Consider the following 9,150-nt stretch of genomic DNA (forward strand, 5'->3'; position numbering starts at 1 on the left):
TCAATTAAATCATGTGCAAATCATACCGAGATCGTACGACCCGATCCAACATATAAATATAAATGGTGCACTACCGAGGGTCGAACGGCACAAACCATAGATTCATCTTTTTAATCTGCCGAGGCGTTCGGCCCGCTCCACAACAAAGAAAATACAATTAAAACAACCAAATTCATGATTTATTAAGGGCAATTACTCAAGAAATACAAATTCTCATTAACGGTCAAGAAGAATGACGTTTAAACTTTTGAAGTTCCTTTACCAAGTTTCGATATGATTTAAGCAATTCAGTCAACAAGAAGGTCACAAACATCGAAAGTATAGCATGATTTGGGTCCTAGGCTACCCGGACTTAAGCATAATAGTAGCTATGCACGGACTCTCGAAACCTCGTGCGTACGTGTCCCCCCACGAATAGAAGCACAAATTGAATTATTTCACCTATGGGGTTAATTTCTTCTTACAAGGTTAGTATAGCCGGCTCCCAAACCTTTCAAACAACTCAAATCGATGCCCAACGCTCCAAACTAGTCAATAAATGAGAAACTCCATAAATATATACTTCAATACTCATTATAATCCTATTTACTATAATTTCCAGCTCGGTTCGAAAAGTCGATAAAAATCACCCTCAGGCCCACGTGCCCGGATTCCGAAAATTTTCGAAGATAAACTTTACCCATAACCTCACGAACTCAAATATATAATTTATTCTCAATTCCATGCCCAAATTCAAAACCCATAATTTCTACTAATTTCCATGTTTAAATCCTTAAAAAAACCATGTATTTAACTTATAATAAGTGGGAATCACTTACCTTGTGTTGCTTGATAAAAATCCCCCTTTGAAGCTCTCCAAAATCGCCCCAACCAACAGAGAATGAAGGAAAAATGACGAAATCCCGTACTTAAGTAAGCCTACTGCCAAGCGATCCTCGCACTTGCGGTCACTAGACCGCTTTTGTGGTTCCGTAGGTGCAGTACAAATTCCGCTTCTACGGGAGCTGCCCCAATCCGCTTTTGCATTGCCAAGATCGCATCTCTTATCACGCAGGTGAGGAAACTCCTTCGCACCTGCGGCCTCTACCCCAATCACTCCCAGCCGCTTCTGCGGTTCATTGCCTCGTTTCTGCGGGGTCGCTTCTCCCAAGGTATTTTACTCAAAAATCCAACCTTAGTCACTTCTTCCAACTTAAAGCTTCTGGAATGAGAATTTTCTTCCCAAATCAACTCCGAACTTTTTAAATTTCAATTCCGACCATGCGTACAAATCATAATACCTGAAGTGAAGCTACTCGTGGCCCCAAATTACCGAACGATGCACTAGAGCTCAAAATGACCGGTCGGGTCATTACACTAAGGGCCATCACGATGCATGTGGTGGGATTTTGGGTCGTGACAAGTTGGTATCAGAGCTCTAGGTTCATAGGTTTTACGAGTCACGAACAAGTCTTGTAGAGTCTTGCGGATCGATACATAATTGTCTGTACTTATCTTCGTAAGGCTACAGAACTGTTAGGAAATTTCCATTTTTTTTCTTTCCTAGCATGTGGAATTTATTGATTTTGAAGTTTAAGACTTTGTATCTCTATTCTCCCGTAGATGGTGAGGACACGTGATATCGGGTCAGCAGAGCGTACACCTGCACATATCGCTAGGGCTGCGAGAGGACGGGGCTGAGGTAGAGGATGGGGAAGGGCACGTGCCGCAGCTAGAGCACCTGTTAGTAGCAGTTCAGGAGCCGCTAGTAGCCGGTTACGGGAAAAGTACCAGAAGCACCTATTGTTACCCCCAGACTTCAGGAGACTTTAGCACAGTTCTTGAACGTGTTTGGTACTTTGACTCAGGCGAGATTAATCTCCGTTTTACCAAATATTTCACAGATTGGGGAGGAGCTTAGTCTCCTACCGCCCATACTCCAGAGCAACATGTTCACATTGGTCAGATTCTGGGTGTGGTGCCGATACAACCTATTATTCCGGTTCAGCCTGAAGTGAGAGGCATCAAAAGAAGAACAAAAGATACTTGAGAGGTTTAAGAGGTATAGCCCACCTACTTTTAGTGGCACAACTGCCAAGGATGCCTAAGGATTTTTAGAAAAGTGTCACTGTATTCTTCGCACCATGGGTATTGTGAATGAGAACATAGTTGAATTTACTACATTTCAGTTGTCATATGTAGCATATCAATGGTGGCAAGTTTATGAAGAGGGTAGACCAGCCGATACAACACCACATACTTGGGATAAATTTTCGAAAATGTTTTTGAAAGTGTTTGTTCCCTAGACTCTCTAGGATGCGTGGTGCACGGATTTTGAATGGTTGCATCAGGGCACCATAATAGTGTCAGATTATGCCATCATGTTTAGTGAGGTAACCCGTCATGCACCTGTTTTGGTTCCTAAAGTCAAAGAGCGAGTCCGCAAATTTATTGAGGGGCTCGATTATGATCTTAAATTATTCATGGCTCGAGAATTGCAGTCTGATACTCTATTTCAGCAAGTAGTAGATTGCCAAAATGTTAGAACGTGTTGGGAATGATGAAAGGGAGTCTAAGGAGGCCAAGAGGTCTCAAAAATCTGTTAGTGGATTCTACTCTGCATCTAACACTCATCATGACGGAGGTTCGGGCAGACGGTCAGCCTAGTCCACAATTCAGAGTTCTCGTAGTACTCAGTTAATACTTTTAGTGCACTACTGGCACGGGGTTCTTGCAGTGGTTATTCCAGTTATCCGGCATTGACTCAGTATGAGCAGTCGCGCCCGCAGAGGGGCTGTTATGAGTGTGGTGATTTTAGGCACATCATGAGAGATTGACCCAGACTTGGCAGAGGTGAATTTCATCAGAACACTCAGGCTATAGGCCCCGTTCCAGTTAATACTCCACCTGTACAGCCAGCTAGAGGTGGAGAACAAGCCGGTAGAGGGCGCCCTAGAGGGGGAGGCCCCGTTGATATAATTGCTATGAATTGGCTAAATCCGTTACACCAGATGGTGTCATTACGGTTAAAATTTAATTCTTAATAGACGAGCACTAATCTTATTTGGTTCAATTCCATTATCGAGGTGAGACCTCCTATCATGCTCCATATATGGTGAGTTTGTGATTTTGTGCACTATTAAGGGTTGTGATTCCAAAAGTGACTTTCTATTACTCACTACAGTGGGTTTTGATATAAATTCGGGATAGTTTGGTTAAAAATTATGAATTTGATGCCCTACCCGATGGGGGTTCATTATGTGTTATGAAATTATTTTTCGGAATTTATAAATAGAAAAATTGATAGTTTCAGTTGGCACTATGTGAATATTACTTGTGATTCAGAACGATTGATGTGAAATGTTTAAACCGGGCTACAACCCTTATGAAATTGATTTTCATTATACTACAGATAGGGAATGTGTCACGACCAAATTCCTAAAACCGATCGTGATGGCGCCTCTCGTGAAGACAAGGCTAGCTAGACCAATACAGAACACCTCTTTTAAGCATTAAATCACCATTAAGCAATTATGAAGCTTGATTTAATAACAGTAATTTGCGAAAACATAGATAATAATAGTAGAACCATCCCAACACAGCCCAAACCGGGGTGTCACAAGTCACGAGCATCTATTAGAGTGAAGATACAACTACAAGCTGGAAATATACAAAATAGGATATATAAATAAAAGGAAGAAATGCGGTGCCGCGAACGCTGGCGGTCACCTCGCTCAACTTCGATAGCATAATCTCTAATCAGCTCAAAACCCGCTACCGGTTGAACAAATACCTGCATCTGCACGCGAGGTGCAGGGAGTAAAGTGAGTACTCCAACTCAGTGAGTAATAAAGGTAAATAATAACTGAGCAGTAAGAAATCATGTAAAGCAACCAACATGCTGCATAGAAGCAGGGTACAATCCATTAAGGAAACAGTGAAGTTGTGAAATTTTTGGAAATATCTTGGCTCAGTGTAAATCTCTTTTGAAAATGACATTTTCAACAGTTACGAAACGATTTCAAACCATTAGCGCTGATAAGCACGGAAAAATCTGCCCCTCGGGCACAAATACCACAGTATAATTGGTAAAAAGGCAAGTAAATATGCAAGATGAGCACATAAGAGTTCGCCCCTAGGGAAATATTTCAAAACAGTACTAGCCCCTCGGGCTCAATATCCATCGCTCAGAACAGTATCAGCCCCTCGGGCTCAGTGTCAGTCACTCAGAACAGTATTAGCCCCTCGGGCTCAGTATCATATCACATGGGTACCCGCGCTCACTGTGGGTGTGCAGACTCCGGAGGGGCCCCTTACGGCCTAAGCGCTATATCAACATAAGGCCTGAAAGCCCTCTCAAATCACACATAAGGCCTGAAAGCCTCCTCACATCACACTCGAGGCCTGAAAGCCTCGTCACAACACACTCGAGGCCTGAAAGCCTTCTTACATCACACTCAAGGCCTGAAAGCCTTCTCACATCACACTCAGCCGTCCGCCGGGTCTTCGAAATATAAAACCACTCTACCAGGATATACTCCGACACACCTTGCCACTCAACCCGTGGCATTCCGGCATAGCCCATAGCGCAATAGTCCTGAATAACCCAACACGGAGACAACCAGTCTCAACCCCAACATCACATCCGGATCCAACATACCCCATCATAGTCTGATTAGGAGAGCTTCCGTCTCCACATCCACACAGCACATGAATCACCATATCCGATCCCAATTTCACCGTCCGAACACATGCCACACCTTTAATACCCAATGATTCTACGATAGATACTCTAAGATTTCCCTATGACACCAAGCAACCTAAAGATCACTAGTCGACCCAACAAGAAAGTGCCGCAATACTACCGAAGTATCATCAGTTTAATCACATTACCCTTTTTCTGAAACATATACTCCTGTCAAATCACTTCCAATTAGCAGTACCATTTCCTTGATTACCTGAGGCTACCCGTTGCCTAGGAGTTTTATGAAATTCTCTTCAGAACTGAACTGTAACTCATCTAGCCAAGAACATCCACTGATCCTATTTAGAAGGAAATCATTACACATCCCATGCTCCGCCTGCCCATAGAAAATATACATCTCCAAACCACGGTAAAACCCAACAAGAACTCTCTCCCAATTCCATTTGTACAAGCTAAACTGCCAGGACTGAATCCTTCTAACTAGACCAAGCTAAGCAAGCTGTCAGAACTCAAGAGATTTGCTGCAAAATACCTGTACGAACTCATTACCCCGAACACACACAAGGAATTAATCATATCCTTTCCATACCGATTCGGTCCACTACCAAGCTACTTAATCTAGATTTCCTTCTGATTCATTTTCAACTTGATGCGCCCTGTTGCTGTAGTACCACAATCTCTCAACCCCAAAGCACTACACGAGACCCAAGCACAAGACCATGCTGTCTAAGGCCCATAAGCCGTTGAATACTCTCTTAAATATTCCCAAGACGTCACGCTCCCGAATACTTTGATCCGAAGAACTTCCTACAAATCCGAATCCGTCACCTTTACTTTCCCGATACTGATACATAGAACCCCATAATTAACATAGAAATACCACAAATCTGAACCTCTTCCAATGAAAACACAGTTTCTAACCACGCGTGCCACTTCAAAATACCTGATTGTTTCCTGCAGAATCTAGAACACATTAGAACCATTCTCGAAAGCCATACACTCTTATTCAAACTGCAAGTTACCTGACCTAACGATCAGAACCACCCGTGCCTCATTGGCACCCCGATACCGCAAACTGAAATCCTCATCCTAATACACCCAAGCAACTTACTGCTGTATGCACTGAGCATTCTCTACCAGCAACAACTTAAGACATCCTGTGATTTCCTTACCCTATGAAGCATAATATAACCTGCGTCAACATCCTCGGTCTCAATTCCCACAAGCCATAACTGATTCACCCGCACACCTCAAACTGGAACCAGCATAGCACCTAACCGTGCAATCAACTACTCACAGTAGACTCCCCCACTTGGCTCGAAGCCATAGATCAAAATACCCTCAATAACTCATAACACTTTTACTCTATTGATGCCACAATAACATAGTGAGATTAAACTCAAATCATTCATATGTTGTGAAAACACAAATCATCCTGTACTATAACTCTTCTGCAATTCTCGCATTCATTCCTGCAAAAGTTAAGACCACTCTCTTAAGCGACCCGAAATTCTAAATTTCAACACATACTTTCCACCTGCACATGAGATCTCCTAATATACACATAAGGATCGCACCACTTCAGGACACTTCGCAGGAGATCACCCACCTACTTCGCTTCAATATAACATTTCTGCATACCTTCCACCGCCATTCACATTACACAGCCACTTAGTCTTCCTGAGTCTGAACTCGTACTGCAACATAAAACTTACTTCACTCTCGCCTGGAAACATGAAAAGATTCTTCACGTGCCCATAACTCGGAGCTACCCATCCAATCACAATGGAAATCATAAACTCAATAGTTCATCTATCATCCAGCAGGCCTTTCTCGTCACTCCCAAGTCACACAGATACATCTCGCAGTACTAACACACTCTTTACATAGCTACCCAGCCGCCACTTCCACTAATAAGGACAATACCGAACATATAAGTTCAAAACACTTATTCACACAATCAGCACATTAGTGCTCAAGCCATAGGCAAAGATCCGGCCTCAAGTCCTCCAGACTGGCCCAACATCAAACTCACAGAGACATATCTCGCCCCTTGATCAGGGAATCACAAGCCATCAAGGCACATCTGATACTGAACGCTCATGCGCGCTTACGAACGCATGGAAGGAATTTCAAGAGTTTCTTTTCAAGCTGAATCAAGAACGCACGATAAGAATTCAAGAATATGACGTTTTCCTAAAGGTTCTGCAGCCTCTCGAGGATAAATACAGACGTCTCTGTACAGATCCGCGAGACTCTACTAAACCTGCTCATGACTCGTGAGACCTAGTAACCTAGGCACTGATACCAACTTGTCACGACCCAATTCCCAAACCCGATCGTGATGGCGCCTCTCGTGAAGACAAAGCCAGCCAGACCAATACAGAACACCTCTTTTAAGCAGTAAATCACCATTAAGCAATTATGAAGCGTGATTTAAGAACAATAATTTACGAAAACATAGATAATAATAGTAGAACCATCCCGACACATCCCAAATCGGGGTGCCAAAAGTCACGAGCATCTATTAGTGTGAAGATACAACTACAAGCCGAAAATATACAAAGTAGGATTTATAAATAAAAGGAAGAAATGCGGTGCCGTGAACGCTGGCGGTCACCTCGCTCAACTTCGATAGCATAATCTCTAATAAGCTCAAAACCCGCTACCGGGTGAACAAATACCTGCATCTGCACGCGAGGTGTAGGGAGTAAAGTGAGTACTCCAACTCAGTGAGTAATAAAGGTAAATAACAACTGAGCAGTAAGAAATCACGTAAAGCAACCAACATGCTGTATAGAAGCAGGGTACAATCCTTTAAGAAAATAGTGAAGAAGTAAAATCTTTGGAAATATCTTGGCTCAGTGTAAATCTCTTTTGAAAATGACATTTTCAACAGTTACGAAATGATTTCGAACCATTAGTGCTGATAAGCACGAAAAAATCCGCCCCTCGGGCACAAATACCACATTATAACAGGTAAAAAGGCAAGTAAATATGCAAGTTGAGCACATAAGAGTTCGCCCCTCGGGCAATATTTCAAAACAGTACCAGCCCCTCGGGCTCAATATCCATCGCTCAGAACAGTATCAGCCCCTCGGGCTCAGTGTCAGTCACTCAGAATAGTATCAGCCCCTCGGGCTCAGTATCATATCACATGGGTACCCGCGCTCACTGTGGGTGTGCAGACTCCGGAGGGGTCCCTTACGGCCCAAACGCTATATCAACATAAGGCCTGAAAGCCTTCTCACATCACACATAAGGCCTGAAAGCCTCCTCACATCACACTCAAGGCCTGAAAGCCTCCTCACAACACACTCGAGGCCTGAAAGCCTCCTCACATCACACTCAAGGCCTGAAAGCCTTTTCACATCACATTCAATGCCTAAAAGCCTTCTCACATCACACTCAATGCCTGAAAGCCTTCTCACATCACACTCAACATATCCTCACATATGGCCCTCGGCCTCACTCAGTCTAGAAAACATCATATGCCCCTCGGGCATCAATTAAATAGTAGTGCTCAGCCCAAACAACAGTGGAAATATCGTTTAAGTCTCAAAGTTCAATTAAAGCGGCTGAGTTTGTAAAACAGTATAATCAACATGACTTAGTTCAAGTAGTATATCAAATAGTGAGGAAATAGAGATAAAAATCCCTGAAGGGTTCAGATAATTGGCATGAAGCCCAAATATGGCAATCAACCCAAATCATGATAATAACAAATATTTTTCAGTCAAATACGCGGTAAAATCATCAATCGGGACGGACCAAGTCACAATCCCCAACGGCGCTCTACCCCACGCTCGCTATCCGGCGTGCAAGTCACATCAATATAGCACTATGATGTGCCATCCGGGGTTTCAAACCCTCAGGATATTATTTACAATCATTACTCACCTCAAGCCGGCTAAAATCCTAGCTCGCTATGCCCTTGCCTCGCAATTCGACCTCCTCGCGCGTCGAATGTAATCAAAACCACAATGAATACGTTACAATAGGCTAAGGGAACATACCCCAATTGAATAGACTCGAAAAATATCGAAGGTCACAAAATTTGCAAAACCCGAGCCCCGGGCCCACTTCTCAAAAATCAAAAAATTTAACATCATCGGATTCCTTATCTCGCCACGAGTCTATACATTCCAAAACTCCCAAATCCGAGCCCAAATGACCCATCAAATTCCAAGCCCTAGCTTTTTCCCCCTTTTTTATGAATTTTCATAAATTTCTAGGTTAATTCTACCATTAAATCATGTATTTAGGTCAGAGAACTTACCTCCAATCACACCCGGTCGAAATCACCTTCAATTCCCGTCCAAAAGCTCTCAAGGTTGTTCAAAAATGGTGGAAAAATACCTTAGCTCGCGGAACAAAATGAAACCTTAAAACCATTTTTCTGTGAAGGCCTTTTCGCTTCTGTGGCCCATACACGCTTCTGCGGTTTCCACTTCTGCGGAATTCCA

This window comes from Nicotiana attenuata, chromosome 6 (genome assembly GCF_001879085.1).
Source record: "Nicotiana attenuata strain UT chromosome 6, NIATTr2, whole genome shotgun sequence".
Lineage (NCBI taxonomy): Eukaryota > Viridiplantae > Streptophyta > Magnoliopsida > Solanales > Solanaceae > Nicotiana > Nicotiana attenuata.